This window comes from Lissotriton helveticus, chromosome 1_1 (genome assembly GCF_964261635.1).
Source record: "Lissotriton helveticus chromosome 1_1, aLisHel1.1, whole genome shotgun sequence".
Lineage (NCBI taxonomy): Eukaryota > Metazoa > Chordata > Amphibia > Caudata > Salamandridae > Lissotriton > Lissotriton helveticus.
In genome coordinates this window covers 1,021,711,590-1,021,729,159 of record NC_136057.1, presented here as the reverse complement: position 1 = coordinate 1,021,729,159, position 17,570 = coordinate 1,021,711,590, and positions in this window count along the sequence as shown.

Below are 17,570 nucleotides of genomic sequence, written 5' to 3'. Positions count from 1 at the left end.
TGTCCTGCTTCGGCCATGATAATGAAAAAAAAACTGTTTAAATGAAGCACACAAGTGTGTGTCCTGCTGGGCCTGGGCAGATTTTAAAAAGAAAAAAAATGTAACACATTCTCTTACCTACTCCATTAGTCAAAATTTGTGGCATAGCCTGATGTGATAAGCCACTGCAGGGGTCAGGAAAGGTGACTGGAAATAAACAAACTTCTTTTTCCTGCGCTGCAGAGAGAAAGAAATATCAAGGCAGCAGGACAGTAGGCAAAGGTTACCAAATGTTACCATTGTCAAAGAAAGGATTTGTCGCCTTTCGCCATGCAGAGATGATGGGGTGAAAAAATAAACAAAGCCTCGTTAACATATAAATAGTCTTTTAAAGACCTGTGAAGTACTCGGGGCTGCGCTAATCTCTAAAATTGTTTGTATGTGTGCGCGTGCCGGGAAGCTGTCTCGGCCCGGGCTGACACACACGACCTGTGCGTTGTATTCCTGCCTTCCAGCCCTCACTGCTGAGGGCCAAGGCTCCTCGTTGGGTGGGCCAGACTCATGTTTGGGTGGGCCTGGCCCACCCGGCCCACCCGCTAGAACCGGGCTTGCCCTAGATGTTATTTGCTGGGGGTGGACCTATGTCATATGATTTGGGCTTGTACCAATATTAATTCATTTTGGGCTGATGTTGTTGCTTGTTTGAATGCAGAAAGACACAAAATGGTAAATGTATACTAGGGATGTTCCCTCATTCCCCCAAATGTAAACTGGAACCTAAATTTGTAGATCTGGCATTGATCTTGGCCAAAAAGCAAATAAGGATGAAATGAAAATCGACAGTGGACCCCAGTTAGGTGACTTGGAAGACAGACTTACTTAAATGTTCTGATTATGAAAGCATATTGTTATTCATTGAACCCCAGAGGGGAAGTAGAAAATTGGGATTTGCTAGATCATAGGAAATCCCATAGGAATTTAATTAAGGAAGATGCTACCACCTTCCCCTCTGAGGTGAATTTAATCTCTCAGTAGCTGACAGTGGAAATTACACCAATGATCAATGTCTGGAACAGAGGATAGCTGCAGGTGCCCTCTCATAATAATGTCTCAGGAGAGTTCTGCTTTTGGCTGTTCTTTCTTTCTTCTCCCCCATCATATATATTGTACTATGTGTATATAGAGTGTCACTTAACTGAAGGTCGGTGATAGATCTCCACAGTGAGTAGATTAGTTGATTTGGTATTAGAAGGAATGCATTATCGAGTGAAGGTAAAGTATTTTGCAGAAATTGATATGTCTTGCATATTAATGCACCAACCCAACTAATGATCAGCTAATTTTGAAAAAAACATCAAGAAATTAGAATATGGCTTTGAAACCACAAAAACAATAAGGTCTGTCTGAATACACTGGTGGCCTCTGGGGTACAATTTAACAAAATTCCACTGATGCATGTGTTTTTTTTTGCTGACAGTTTATACTGTATTTTACGGTAGTCAAAATAGGTCAAGAAGACTTCTAACTAATTATCAAAAGTCATGAAGGAAACATTTCTAGTTTAATCAATGACAAAGTAGTTAAGTTACTAAGCGATAATGATGTATCCCAATGTTTTGCAGATTATTATGAAGACCTATACATCCAGGACATTTAACCATCAAATATGCAATTAAATAACTATTCTCATGACTTACATCTAGTTGATAAACCACTCATTAATGCATTGAAGACATTAAATATGACCTGGAAATTAACCGAATATATGAGCCCCTGGACCTGACAATTTCACAATATAATGTTTTTACCATCTTTCAAAAATAGTGTTTCCTAGGTTGTTTGTCTTCTACAATCATTTATGACTATGGATATAGCAGAAGGCTATTTTAGAGAAAATAAAGTTATGTCTAAATTCTAAGAAAGTTATAGATCATTCCTCTTTTAAATATGATAGATCTATTTCCTTAATTTCTATTTAAATTGTAAATTATTTGCCAAAATATTAACTTTGTATATCAATGGTATATTGCATAAATAAATTAGTTCAGAACATTCGAGGTTTGTTAAGGGTTATTTTTGATGAATTAAGAACATTTTTATTATAATCCATGGGGTTTTAAAAATAAAAGATGTTATGGCAGCAATAACATTCAGATGTGGGAAATGCATTTGATTGTGTCAATTGGGGTTTTATGGTGAAATCTTTAGATGGCATGGTTTGGGCGGAAACTTATTTAAAAACATGTCTCTGTGTGGTATATTCCTCCCATAGAATTTTAGGTAATGTTAATGGCAATCAATCGCTATACTTTCTCTTAAAAGTAGTATTAGGCTAGGTTTATCCAGTATCTCTTATTTTTTTCTCATTATAGCTCTTTGTTGATTTTATACAAAGAAATAAGTAAGTTTATTTCTGTATATCTTTTTAATTAACAAGAGTTACAAATGTATGGCTTATGCAGAAAAATGAACTGTCAAAAAGTCTGAAATATTACCACTTAACAAATATTGTTTTAAGCAACCTTTCTAACAACCAGTATTGGCTTGAAATACTACAAAAAATAAAATACTTAACTATCTGGAGCTTACATACTTAAGTGTCTGGAGCTTATATTCTATTAGGAACACCTTGGAGTTGATCAGGGATGAGGTAAAATATAAAATTTCAAACCTTTCTGAGAATTTTTCTCTTTTACATCTTTCATTATGTTTTCTCACAATGCTACCAGTTAAAAGGATAACTCGTTTTTCTTTAGACTAGAAGTTGTACTCACAAGATTTTTATGGCATAAAAGGAAAACTGGACTTTCTTTGAAAAAGCAAAGAAATCCAAATAGCTTTTGGTTTCTAATAGGTGTGGTCTATTGCATCAGATTAAGCAGAAGATCTCAAAAGATTACGACAACACATTGCTAAAGCTAACCTGGCTACTTTTTCTCATAATATATATATATTTTTTGACATAACCCACAAATCACGTATTATCTTCTATAGCTAAATTATCACATCAGTTAGTTAAAACTATTCTTTGTTGTTTCCCTGTCACAATCAGATACATTTTTGTCTAGCACTTTGTTGCGTACTAATAACATCCTAATTAATAATTAAGCATTATTCTTGAACAAAATGATTTCCAGATATTAATGTGGGCTCTCAATTAATCAAAATATAGGGGCTGTTTCTTTTTCTGATCTATCATAAATGTATGGTTACCTAGGGCATGCAAGATCCAATATAATACACTAGTTCATGTGATCTTGAGGATTTAGCTTCTGTTACATATAGCATATTCACAAGGAGCTATCGTCAAATTAACGGCGCTTTATCGAAGTCGTGATACATTTACCACCCCGTTCACAGGCTGGTGCTAACAGCCCACAGCACCAGTTTCCCCGCCATAGCAGCTGCCAAAAAACATCGCCACAGAGGACCTCCTCAAATTTCACAAATGAGATGCAGAGTTGGCGTTCTCGTGCAAAAATCTGCGACAACACAACATCTCAACATTCACAACGACCAGCCAAATCTGCGCTAAGAACATAAAACATGCGAGAAGGCGCGAAAGCATCAGGAAATTAACACCTGCTCTGAGCTGGTGTAAAGTCGGACGGCAGCCTGCACCACAAGAGGGAGCCCACCCCATATGTGCAACTGTGTCCTGGCCCCTGAATACCAGTGACCCCAAATCCAGGCCAGCGGCCACAGCACCAGACCCCCGATCTGTGAGGCATAGTTCCACATGGGCATCTTACCACTAACCCTGTTCAATGCCATCTGTCGACACATGCTGCGACAATCCCTGTTCAACGCCAGCCGGCGACACGTGCTGCCACGAACCCTGTTCAAAGCCAGCTGGTGACACATGCTGCCTCAAACCCTGTTCAACACCAGCCAGTGACACGTGCTGCCACAAACCCTGTTCAATGCCAGCCGGCGAAACATGGATGAGGGACCAGGACTACCCGGCGGACCAGTAGGTCTCATATCCAGCACCTAGTCACGAATCACGAATGGCAGAGTCCACACCAGTGGTGCATGGAGAGGAGTAAGAGGAAGATGCGACTAAGTCTGGACGAAAGCCGGGTCACAGTCAAAGAGGTGACCAAACACGTGGTGCCACTGAACCTGAACTATGCAGACCGGTGGGGCCACCAAACTATGCCGGCTACACTAGGTGAATGGCCTGTGTTGACCGTTGCCTCCGGCCTACAATGCTCTCGGCCTAGGCTGCACTCGAATAGGTCACAGATTTGGAACTGAACATCGAGTATGCAAAGGCAAATTACATATCATTGCACGCAAGGAGATGCGTAAGAGGATGACGCCTTGCAACTTGGCGGACAGAAAAGGATCATCGTTATGGAGGTGTTCATACACTACCAACAACTGCCCTGGTGTCACTAGCGCTGTGCATTGCGAGCCAACGACACGTGGCTGTGGGCCACTGCAGAGCGCTGCCTCTGGCCTACACTGCGGTCCAGTAGGTCACAGAGTCATGATTTACCAATGGCGGAGTTCATATCAGTGTACCAGCACCATCGCAAACTTCATCCACTCTCAGCACTTTTGCCACTAAGTCTGTTCCCTGACATTCATGGACACTCTCTGGTCGAACTTTTGTGGCATCTGAGTCTATAGACTAGGGGGCAGTTTTCATCCTCATGTAGCTGTTAGCGAATTGGTATTGGCAACGAGGCCATTGCATTCCACTGCTCCATTTGCTGCTTCCGGATAAAATCAAACCTTGCAGCGTCATGCCCTGGAGGACACCTTCCACTGTCCCCCGCGACTCTCCGCAACATACACCTTGGACACTGATGGTGACCCGCTCAGGTTGCATGGCCCATCTGACTGCACCGCAAGTCAACGTCCCGTGGCTGAGTACCTGTGCCAGCCACAGTGCATCCGGGGCCACTAACTCTGTGCTGGTGAGGTCCAGGACCCCTTCGCCACAGACAATGGATGGCCCCTGAAGCGTAGACATTGGGGTCATCAACGCCATTTCTCTGTGGCCTTGCGCTGTATGCAGCCTCAGGCCCAAATGTGTCCCATCAGGGCTCACACACCAAAGTGAGTCCAGACCGGCCCGGACGTCACATCACCGCAGGAGGCACATGCCACCACCGCAAGGACCTCCTCCAACCGCCATCTGCCAGAGTTGAAACTGTGGTCCTGACAGACTTACAGAGTGGCTCAGGCCTGTCATGGATGCCATAATTGGCCTGATACCCTGCTCAGCACTACAGGTGCCAGTGATTCAGTGCACCGCAGGCCATTGTCCGTTGCTTATTGTATTTTGTGCTGTGTAGCGGTTGCGCAGTTTTGTCACCTCAGTGTGGGGGACCTGTGATGCTGATGGGGAAGATGATGCAGGTCTTACACACCCCACTGCATCAGGAACATATCAAAGGGACACAATCTAACACTTTTTTTTCACATGAGCGCGTTCATCTCTAGGGTCCCAACCCCAGTGCACTGCAACTCATGGACACTTCTGTTTGCATGTTGGCTGTCCTCTGGACTTTCTCCGGCTCACTCCATGTTGCTCAGTAGTTGACTCTATTATGCATGTATTTTCTGTTTCCGTTGCACTGGTGTCCAATGTTCAAGTGTTTGCCAGCACCCGACATTCTGTGTGGAATGGCTCACACTCACCCCACACACATCCAGCACAGGTGTCACTGTACATGTGGCCCTGCCAATAAAGGGTCCGGGCCCTATGATGTTACATTGTGCTGTGTACATCGGCTAGAGACATGTCACCACAGGCTGCGGGTTGGAGTTTGGACATCTAGCTTTGTCATCACCCACTCAATTCATAAGGGGAGTAGCCAGGGCCATCGTACGCATAGCCAACATGGGTGTATGACTGCTATTTGAGAGCCTCTGGGCATGGTTCTGTCCTGTGAATGTGCATCTGCATGTGTCTCAATGGCAGTGTGGGTCTCCTTAGTTGGGGTGTGGGGGGCTCTGAAGGGTGATAGACACCTACGTATGTGTCCTGTTCACATTCCATGGGTTCGGCCCACACCTGTTGGGCCACCTCCTTTTGGCGTGCTGACACATGGCATTGGGGTGCCATGTGTGGGTGAGTGAAGTGTCGTGAGCCAGGTGGGTTTGCGGGTGCTTCCTGCTTTGTGGTCTGTTGCAGGCTCAGTGTTTCCCCCTGAGTAGCTTGGCTGGCCGGGTCCTGGTGGGGGGTTGCATGAGATATCCATGGGCTGCTGTAGGGCATCAGTGTTGACAAAGTGGCCGTCCTCTCCGGCATCACTGATGTGTTGTATTCTGTGCTCTGCTGAAGGTGTTGTGTGCCCCTCTGCGATGTGAAGGGGAAGTGCGTGTTGACTTTGTGTTGACATATATGTTGGCGCATTGTACTGGTTTGTATGCAGTCTGTATGTCAATGTACGTTGTGACTGGGGGGTGCTGGATTCATCTGCGGGACAATGTACATTTGGACTACATGACAGATGTGAGGTAGTACGCGTACATTTTCATTTCACAGTTTCCAGCTCTGTCAGATGTAGTAGGCATGTTTCTGTACATGTGCGGAGCCAGTTGTGTCTTCTGTTGTGCAGTGTCGGTTATGCGCGTTATTCCACATTGTCGTCAATGTGGGTGTGCTGTTCTCCACACTGATGACTGTGGCCTGTGTTACCTCCAGCTTCTCCGGTGGTGCTGGACTGCCACCTCCTGTTATCGTTGCTGCCTTCCTGTTGGCAGCGGGTTGGTGCCAGGTTTGGGTAGTCACGTCATGCCGGCGCCTATTGGCCTCCTGGATTGGCCTACTCGGCACTCCGACTGCAATGCAGGTGGTCTGCTAGTGGGTCAGTTGCTGGTTGTGTTCTGTCACCTCTGTGACACTGGTCTTGTTTTCCTGCGGTCTGCACCCCTTCTTCCTCTCCCTCTTCTCCTTGGCCTTCCCCGACCCCGTTGTTCCTCGCTGGTAGTCTGTGGGGGCTGTGGGGTCCGAGTTGGCCTCTGCACTGGGTCAGGGTGCATCGATGTTGCTACGTGCTTTGGCTTGTTTCTGGTGTATTTTCTCTGTGGTTTTTATGGTGCTTTCTCCCGCCAGACGCGTGGGAGTTGCAGGCCTGTGGCTGGTTTTCACTACTTTTTGCACCACGGTTGGCCTCATTGCATGTTTTTTAGCATTTACATATCGCATTTTGCCGGCGGGGCATTGATTTTCATGCGGACATTTGCAGCGTTATCTGGTGTCTATCGCATGCTACAGCTGCGTTGTGAATTCCACGTTGACACTGGTTTACTTTCCCGCGATAGGCTGCGATGTTGAAAGTTGTGTTACGCTACTCTGGCTGTAGTTATCACACATTCTTGTGAATATACCCCTCAGTATAGAAAAACTAAGGTATAAACTAAATACTTCATCAATTGTAGTACGTTATTGAATATTTTAAGTTTACAATTTCTCCTAAGGAATATGGGGCAAAGTATTTTATTGAACTACAATGGGAATTATTTTGGGGTATATTTCATCAATTTCCACCTTGGATAAACTATGATCCCAGAGACATTCAACCTCACACTCAACCAGTACTACACAAAGTACTTGAATTTTACTCAAGTTCAGCTATCTAACATGAAAATTGGATCGAAGGATCAGTGCTAATTTTGATGAGTTCTTAAATTTTCTTCTTCTATCATTTTTGTTTTAAAAAAAAATGTTCTTCTTGCTACAAATGTTATATTTTAATTTTGTGATGACTATTACTGTGTAATAAACATCTCATTTTATAATTTTAGAATATGACTAAACATGTTTATATTTCTTATTGAGTTACTAGATATATACACACATATATTCAAGTTTATTTTGCTTTTTAGAGAATCCCGACCTACTGCACTCCTGCCTGTCGGAAGTTCACACTTGGATGGATGAGTCAGCTCTTAAGCTGAATGGCTCGAAGACAGAAATAATGCTGTTAGGGAGTAAAATCTCTTCACTCCCCCTGACCAGCTGGCCGAGTTGCATGGGAGACCTCCCTAGCTCGAAAGAGGTGATCAAGAGCTTGGGGGTCTGGTTAGATCAAGATTTATCGTTTAGGACCCATGCCAAGAAAACTGCAGGAGTGTGTTTTGCCCTGCTACGGTCAGCTCCCAAAATTTTTCCTCTTCTGCCTGTAACATCAAGGAAGCTGTTAATCCAGGGTCTGATTACATCAAGACTGGATTACAGTGATGCAATCTTTTTGGGCGCCCCGGAATCCACTTTGAACAAACTCCAGCAGGTCCAAAATGCGGCAGCAAGGCTGCTCATGGGCATCCCCAGGACACAGTCTGCCAGACCTGCTCTAAAGGCGTTGCACTGGTTGCCAGTACGGGAAAGAGTCAAATTTAAAGCACTCTGTACAGCCCACAAAATCCTCCTGGGGAAGGGCCCCCCAATACTGAGGAATTTAGTGGTCCCATATAAAGCGAGCAGAACGCTGCGCTCTGATCAAAAACACTTTCTCTTTGTCCCCAGTGTTAAAAGGGTCCGTACCGGTGGGAGAAGGTTTTCAGTTAACACAGCGAAGCTGTGGAACTCGCTTCCTTTTGAATTGCGTGCCGAGACTTGCACTTTGCGATTCCGCAAATGTCTTAAAACTCACTTGTTTCCTGCTTGACTGCACTAATCTTGCCATTTCTATTATCTGATGGTGTCTGGAAAAGCGCTGGGATGCCCAAGGGTAACAGCGCGCTATATAAAATTTTAAATAAAATAAAATAAATAAAATATTTTTTCTATATTAATCATTTTTAAAAGTGTGTTAATTCAAAACAAATACCAGACGCTGTGAAAATGTTACTGTCATTAGCAGTCTGTTTTCGTTCCATGCCTCACAAGAGGCTAGTAATAATTATGTATACCTTTGAGCGAAACAAAGAGGAAGTAGCACACTTTGCCACTTTCTAGCCCTTGAACCTCCTAAGGACTTCCAAGGTTTGCAATACAAATTATAAATTGCAGTGCACCTCTGAGAATTTTGATTCAATACTTTACATCCGCTAAGTCAGCTGCCCTGCCTTTGGGAATGCAACTCTTTTTGTGTATTTGTCCAAATGTGATATAATACATAAAATATAACAACTATATAGCATTTACAAATGTAATCTGCTGTAGTGGCCCAAAATGTAATGCTACAAACTATAAATTGGTCCTTATTAAAAAAGGCAAACCTACTCTTTTGTGTAGGTTTGCTATTTTTTGGAGCATTCACAACTACACCTTGGAAACTCCGCAGTCATGGCGGAGAACTCCGCACATACAAAGATAGGACAGGCCTATCTTTTAATGTCTCCAATGTCATAAATTACTATTGGTAAAATGAACTTGTAGTTTGTGAACACTAAAAAAATAGTAAACTTACGCAAAAGTGTAAGTTTACCTTTGTGATTCAGGGTCTAATTTGTTGCCATGTCATTGTGTGCATTTACACTGAAAAAATACATATGAAAGACTAAAAAAATATCAGGGAACTTAATTTTTTTATTTTTTATTTTTTTATTATTTTATTGCACAGAAAAGGAGATTTCAAGTGACACAGCTTCTGGCCTACAACCCCTCCGGGCCGGCCGCAACACAGTAAGTCACATCCAATCTTTTACATGCAGTACACAGCCTGGGGGCCGACAACCCGGGGGTCCGGCGCCGTAAGGGTACTTCAGTGTGCACAATGTGTAGTACAGATCTAACTTACAGGCAGCATCCAGCGTTTCTGTGCTTTTTTCAATTTTCTCCCTCCTCAACAACCCTATAACTCCCCTGTACTCTTGCCCCCCCTCCACCCTCGCCTTTAGCCTCACCCAGGTGTCCCGCTCCTTCTGGCCTTGCCTGCTCCGTAATGGCCTTGCTCTCACCTGACCCCCTAATCCGTTAGTATCCTTCACGTTGATAGCAAAGGGACCCTGAAGGCGTTCTGGCCCTACGCCTAGAAGTCCGTGCCTCGACTAGAGGCGTGAACGGACGGTGTGTGGACTCCCCACTGTCTTCTCCTCCATGGTACCCCTCCCCTTTGCCTTCCCTCTTTGTTCTCGGCACTCCCCCCCCTACCTTACCCCTCTGGACCTCTCCCGTTGTCCCATGTGAGCTACAGTGTCCTAGATCAGATCGCGCGTGGGATCTGCAGCTGACTCTTGGGGAACGCTGTCTGTGGAGCTCTCGTTCTCGGTCTGCTGTCCCTACAAGTAGGTGTTATATAAGGCCCAGAAGTTTTTAGGGCGGCTTTTTGGGGGCAATAACTCACTGTACGCCTCCGTCTGTGTGCAGCAATATAGCATGTCCCGCGTCCATCTGGCCTTAGTAGGCAGAGGGCCCCGCATCCAGCACTGAGCCACCACTCTTCTGGCCATCAGCATTCCCATGTCTGTGAGTCTGCGTATCGCCCCCGGGAGTCTTTTTGAGTTACCTATGAGAGCTATTCCCGGGTCCATGTCCAAGCCGACTTCCAGAATCCTGTTCATCTCGGAAAATATGTCTCGCCAAAACCTTTGTACACCCGGGCATCCCCACGACAAATGCAGGAAATCAGCGTCTGCCGCTCGGCAGCGCTCGCAGTGCGCCTCCGGTCGCAGCCCATATCTGTGAAGTCGTACTGGGGTGTAGTACACTCTTTGGAGGAATTTAAAATGTAGAAGCCGGTGCTTTCCATTTAGGGAAATACGTTTTGTGCTTTCGCAGCAGTATTTCCACGTCGCATCGTCTAGCGTGGCACCTAGATCCCTCTGTCACTCCAAACGAGCTTTCATGAGTTGGTGTTCCCCCTGAGATCTAGCTATGCTATAAAGGTTTGTCAAAAGTTTCTTGGGTTCCTTGTGCGTAATCACGTATGACAATTCCGGCATATCCGGAGGCTCCGCCATATCCGGACCTAGGAGTTCAGAGAGAGCGCTCCGAGTTCTATGGAAATGGAATCTCTGTAGTAACGGAGGGTCAACTCCATCTCCCCGCGTTTGATCCCAGGTTTTGGCTATGCCGTCTTGGAAGAGGTCACCCACCTTACTCAATCCCAGTTTTGTGAGTGCCTGCGTGGTCGCTTTGTCCGCCATGGGAGGGAGCCAGCGCATCCACTCGATCGGCATCTCCGGCGAATACAGCATTGCCCCTCCTTGGCGAAATAGGAGTGAGTGCCAGGCGTGGTTGGTGGAGGAGATGGAATCCAATATCCCCGTCCGGCGATCCAGCGGTTGGCAGATCGTTGCCGGAAGCGGTGTAGGATGAGCGAATAAACGTTTGAGGCGGACATGCGGAATTAGCTTGTCCCCATGGATCCAGGTGTGTAGATGAGACGCCTGGGCCGCCCTGTAGTATAATTCGAGATCGGGCGCCGCTAGGCCCCCTAGTTTGTACGGGAGGGTAAGCGTAGTCCATTTGACTCTCGGCTGTTTGCCCGCCCATGCCAGTTTAATCATCAGGCTAGTGAGACGGTGAAAGAAGGCTTTAGAGAGTACGATCGGTAATGCGTTAAATAAGAACAGAAATTGCGGTAGCACTATCATCTTCATTATGGCTATGCGGCCCAGCAGTGTGAGAGGTAGTTTACACCAGATGTCAATGTTGTCCACCAGCTTACCGACCGCTCTCCCGTAGTTCTGCCCAATGAGTAGGTCCGGATCCGTGTGTATCCGGATCCCCAGGTATCTGATCGGGTCCTCAGTCCATTGTACAGGGAACTCCGTCTCCACCCGTGTCGTCACTGGAGTGAGGGGTAGTCCCACCGATTTCACCCAGTTCACTCTGAGCCCCGAAAGCGCGCCGAACCGGACCACCTCTCTCAGGAGTGGAGGAAGCGAAACAGCAGTGTCGTGGGCGTACAGCAAGGTGTCGTCAGCATACATAGATACGACTAGTCTATACGTGGGGAACCGAACTCCCTGGTGACTATGATACTCTCTTAGGGCACAGGCGAGGGGTTCGGCAGCAAGCGCGTATAACAGAGGGGACAAAGGGCATCCCTGACGAGTGCCTCGTCCTATGAACAGGGGGGAGGAAACCGCATTGCCCACCCGGACCCTGGCCGCTGGACCATCATATAACGCTCCAATCATTTGAATAAAGGGTTCTCCCAGACCCATCCGGCGTAGCACCTGGAGGAGGAACGGCCATTCGACGGAGTCAAACGCCTTTTCCATGTCTAAGAAGAGCGCTACCGCTGGCGTGTCCTGCTTAACATGCTGAATGGTACCCAAAACTGTCCTAATATTATAAGTCAAATTTCTGGATGGGATGAATCCTGCCGTTTCTGGGGCTACCAAATCAGGGGCCAGAAGAGCAAGTCTGTTCACTAGCACTTTAGCGTATATTTTGGTGTCAACGTTGAGCAGCGATATTGGGCGATATGAGCTACAGTCGTCGTGTGGCTTTCCCGGCTTAAGAATGGTGACTATCATCGCATCCCTCATGGAGCCGGGCATGGTACCTTGCACACCTATATCCTCTAGGAGGATGTGGATGTACGGCAGTAGTTGTTCCTGGAACGCCTTGTAGAAGTCTACGGAGAGGCCGTCCATGCCCGGCGCACTGCCCGAGCTCATGGAGGCTAGTGCGTCTCTGATTTCGTCCAGTTGTATGGGACACATCAGGAATTCCCGGTTGGAGTGCGGGAGAAATGGAAGCTGTATGTGTTCTAAATAATCATTTATTTCAGCCGTTAAATCACCACTTTTGGACGAATATAACGCCGCATAGTAGTCTCTGAAGACTGCCGCCATTCTCGCCTCATCAGACACTCTATCTCCGCTTGCGTTCTTTAAATCTGGGATAAGTACCTTTCTCCTCTGACCTTTGATGACTTTAGCTAGGACTGCGCCCGGTCTCTCTCCCTCGCCGTAAGTGCGGGCTGTTGCATATTTGCCCAAGTGTTGTACCTCTCTGTCCGCAGCCTCGTGGTATACCACCAGCAGGCGCCTAATCTCGGCCTCTGTAGCGTCATCTGAGTTGGATCGAATTCTCGCTTCGAGAGCGTGCAAGTGCAGCTAAAGATCAGCCAGAGTAGCCCTGATAGTCTTCAAGACACTGGAGTGCTTGGACATCGCTATCCCTCTAATATAGACTTTGAACGCTTCCCATACATTTTGGAAGTCCTCTACTGACCCCACATTTTTCTCGAAAAACACCTCGATCGCCTCCGCCAGCTCTCCACGGAAGATCGGGTCCAACAGGGAGTATGGCGGGAAGCGCCAAGTGAACGGAGCGTATCCCTTTACTGGGGTTTTCAGAGTTAACAGAATGGGGGAGTGGTCCGAGAGAGTGCAAGGGAAAACCTTGCAGTTCCTGACCGAGCGGTGAGTACCCGCTGTGACAAACCAGTAGTCTATCCTTGTATGTATGTTGTGGAACGCAGAGTAATGTGTAAAACCACTCTTCCCGTTGTTTCTGCTGCGCCATACGTCTATCATATCCAGCATTACCAACTTCGCGGAAAGCGACTGCGCAGCAGCGGAGGGCCGCCGGGGGGGGTCCCGATGATTTGTCTATGTCAGGGTTTAGCGTCAGGTTAAAGTCCCCACCCCACAGTATGTGTGAATTGTCGTGTTTGGTGATCTCAGTGGCTAGGGCGTCAGAGAAAGCGGGAGAGTCAAAATTGGGGGCATAGGAGTTAACTACTAAGAAATCCAACCCCCTCCCCGTGCAGGACGCTATAACATACCTGCCCTCCGGTTCGACACTAAGGGTCTGCAGGAGGAGTCCCGATTTTGGGTTTATCCAGGTGAGAACACCCCGCGCATGAGTGGTGAACCCCGCTACCGCTATATTTCCCGCTAAACTCCTAGTGTGTAGCATGCCGCTCGTGAGTGGAAGGTGCATTTCTTGTAGAAGTGCCATATCAATATCGTGGCGCCTAAGATAGCAGAGCACCTTTCTCAGTTTTCTGTGGTCATTCAGGCCCCTAACATTCCATGTGAGAGCATGTATCATTCCAGGACTCTCAGCAGTTCGTCTAACAACCCTCTCAGCCATGAGGTCGCTGCCTGGGGACTAATGTCGGAGTCAAACGAATAGAGCAGACCAAATCACGGGCAATCAAACGATCACAGCAAGGACATTGCGTTCTTTGAGGCAAGGCACTTTGAAACAGAACATAACAACCACAACTTTCCCATTGTCTCTTAGAGGCAACTGTGCCCTCCCCCCCCACCACCCACAGCAGACCAACCCCAACACGGCCTAGCATGATGCGAAAATCCCCCCGCCACCCAGTTCCCCCCAGACCATTTCCATAGGGCCCAGCCGGAACCCTGTGTGCCATCAGCTCTAGGGCAGAGGTTACCAGAAGTATTGCAGGAAGCATTTAATGTTAACCAGCGTTCGCTATCCGGCACCCCGCCCCATCACCTCTGTTTTGTGTCCCTCAACAGCAATCTATGTCTAAATATCTAACAATGACCAGTGTCCAATGCAGGCAAGATCCAAAAGCCCCACCCACCTACCGCCCCGTAAGCCCCCCTTCCGGAAGTTCGATGTAGAATAGGGGGAAAACTGCCATGCGTACAATCCCGTATAGTGCACTAAATCAGAGGTAGAGAATATAGAACTCAGGAGACCACAAGTTCAAACAAGCCCCCTGAAATTAGGAAAAATCTCACCATGTGCCGGAGGCTGTGCTTGCTCCCAATATCCCGACAGCCCACACCATCAGCTCAATCCGTCTCGTCGAAGGGGCCCCCGCTCAAAACTGTTCGCCAGCGACCTCTGCGCAGCAGGGCACTGGCCGGATACCAACAGGGCAAGTCCAAGGGGGCTGTGTGGTCACTCTTGATCTTCTAGCCCACTGGAGGGTTCCGCCTCCTCCGGTCGACCCCCAGGGCCGTGTCTCCGCTCTTTTGCCCAAGACTTCAGCGCCTTCTGCAGGTCTTTCGGGTCCGTGAAAAAGTGGGAGTGGCCCCCTTGATTTATCCGCAGTTTTGCCGGATACAGCATCGCGTAGTCCAATCCCAGATCTCTCATCTGTTGCTTATAAGGGGCAAAGCGTCTCCGTTCTTCCTGTACACGTGCAGTGAAGTCAGGGTATAAGGATATGTTGGATCCCTCAAATTGTAGCTGACCTTTCTCCCTGGCAACTCTCAGAGCTGAGTCCCTGTCGCGGTAATTCAGGAGTTTAGCTATTATGGGCCTGGGGGAGGCTCCCGGGGGGGGTCTCGGGCCCAAAGAGCGGTGTGCTCTTTCTACTATAAACATGTTGGAGAATACGCCTTCCCCCAGCAAGGTGGTTAACAACTTCTCCACGAATAGCTCCATCTTGCCCGTTTGGGTTGTCTCCGGAACCCCCGTGATCCGGATGTTGGACCTTCTGGAGCGCGCTTCCAAATCCTCAGACTTGTCCTGGATTACCTGTAGTAACTTTGCCATGTGTTTGCGGTCCTTATCGAGCTCTACCTGTCCTTCTTCCACTTCAGTAATCCGTCTTTCGGACATGTCGAGGCGTTCTGCGTGTTTATCGACCCTTTCCGACATCCTGTCCATTCGGTAGGTGAGGGCATCAATCTTCGTCCCGATCGACGCCATGCTGTCTTGCAGGCCTTTTTCCATGGTGACCAGCAGTTCCTTTATACCGGAGTAGATCGAGCTTTCCTGCGCTGCAGAGGCCTGTCCAGTTTCCGATTCTCCTGAGTCCAAAGGCCTGGTGCGTCTCTGTTCGAATGGGAGTTTAGACTGCTTTGCATCCCCTTTCCCTATCTTGCCGCGCCGCTGTTCCGTCGGGTCCCCTCTACCCCGCAGGCCCTGGGGGGAGCTAGTCTTCGAGTTGGCCGCAGTGTCGCCTCGTTGGGGGGACTCCGGGACTACCCAGCGCGGCCCTTCGCGTGTCTGGCACTTCTGTAGGGGTGGAGAGGAAGCCGCGAATCGATCTCCGCCGATGGGCACCTCGGGATCGTCCTGGTCTATTTGCCCCCAGCTAGTACTCCGCCGGGGGGGGGCCTGCAGCGTGTAACAGGACTGTTCAGCTGGCCCTCACCGTGGGATGCCCACCGTGATTCGACCCACCCCTCCGGCTGGAGGGAAGTCAGTCCAGGGCAAAGAGGCGCCGTCTCTGCAGGCGCCCTCCGATGCAATGGTGTCGCCCTTGAAGCGCCGCAGCCGCCGGGGTCGTCCCTCCGGGCCAGGTACAAAGTGCCGCTTTGCGCCGGTAGAGCACTGCTGTTGGCTTGAGGGGGGGGGGAGCGTGCCGTGGCCGGTGAGGGCTGACAATTCAATGGAGATGTGTCCGGGGCCCAGTGTGATGCAGGGCCCAGCCTCGTGACCGCAGCTCAGTTCACCGGCAAGAGCCCGTTCTCAAAGCCCGTAGGCCGCCCGTCTTCCACCTGGAACGCCGAGGCAGCACCGCAGCCTCCCGGCCCCCCCGGGTGCAGGCTCCGCTTCCGTGACCGCCGGACAGCAGACGCGTGCGCCGAGCGCAGCGCTCTGCTACCTCTGAGGCGTGGGGGTCAATTTGTGATGGAGGATCCGCCCCTCGATACCCTTGTGGGTCGTCACCAGCTTTCCTCGGCGTCTCAAGCCGGGCACTCGGGGCCAGGGAGCGGGCCTGTGACGTCACCCGGGCACGAGACACTGCCCGCGCCACACGTCACGCCCCATACCCCGGGGGCAGGATCACTCGAGGTCGCGGGTTCCGAGGCCCTCCGTCCCGGCTCTCCCGCTCGCAGATTCCGCTATGCAGCCGTGTCGCACAGCCTCCGATGGCGGCTCCGGGGGTGCCGGCGGCCTTTAGGGGTGAGGCGATGACTTCGCCCGATGATGAGCGCTGTGGAGGAAAGGATTATGTACGGATTATTGAGGTGATGTGGCGGAGCTACGCTTTCAGGCGTCCGTCATCGATGCCGGCAAGCTCCGCCCCCATCAGGGAACTTATTTATGTTTGTTTCTTCAGACTCTTCTAAAATGAATTGTTCCCACCACACTTTATTTGTTAAGAGGTAGTGGGCTAGATGTATGACACCATTACGAGTTTCAAACAATCACAAAATAAGAGTGTCTTTGGCCAGAAAATTGTATTTTGCCATATTTTAACCCATTTTGCATTTCGGTTAAACTATTCTTGGATTGCAAAATAGTGCTAACAAATAATTTTTAATTGTTGATATGCAATACAAATGGAAATGTAGCAATGATTTGTAACCCCAATTTCAGTCACACATCATTGAAAGGTTATCAACTCCTCACCTTTAGGAACTGAGTTGAATGGCCTAGGAGGTCAGCAGGCAGTAGTCCATTGGACCAGATTCTGATTCCCCCAATGTTTTCCAAAACATGATTTTTTTTTAGCCAAAATGGTTTCATAAAGAACACAGGCTGATCTAAAAACAAAGGTTTTCCAAAAATATGAGATGCAAACGCAGAGATGATGGTCTGCTGCTCCTTGCAGATCACAATCATGTTTTGTAAAGAATCACAGGGAGTCACAAATAGAGAGCCTCCTACTTAAGACTTTTAATTCAAGTCATGAAATAAGATTTTGTGATGAAATCTATGGTGCACACGTCAAATTGCAAAATTGAAGCCTGGCTGCAAAAATGTTGGTGCACAATTTACAACACTTTTTATAACCACTCTCTTTCTACATCTTGCCCAATATGCCTCACATACATTCTGT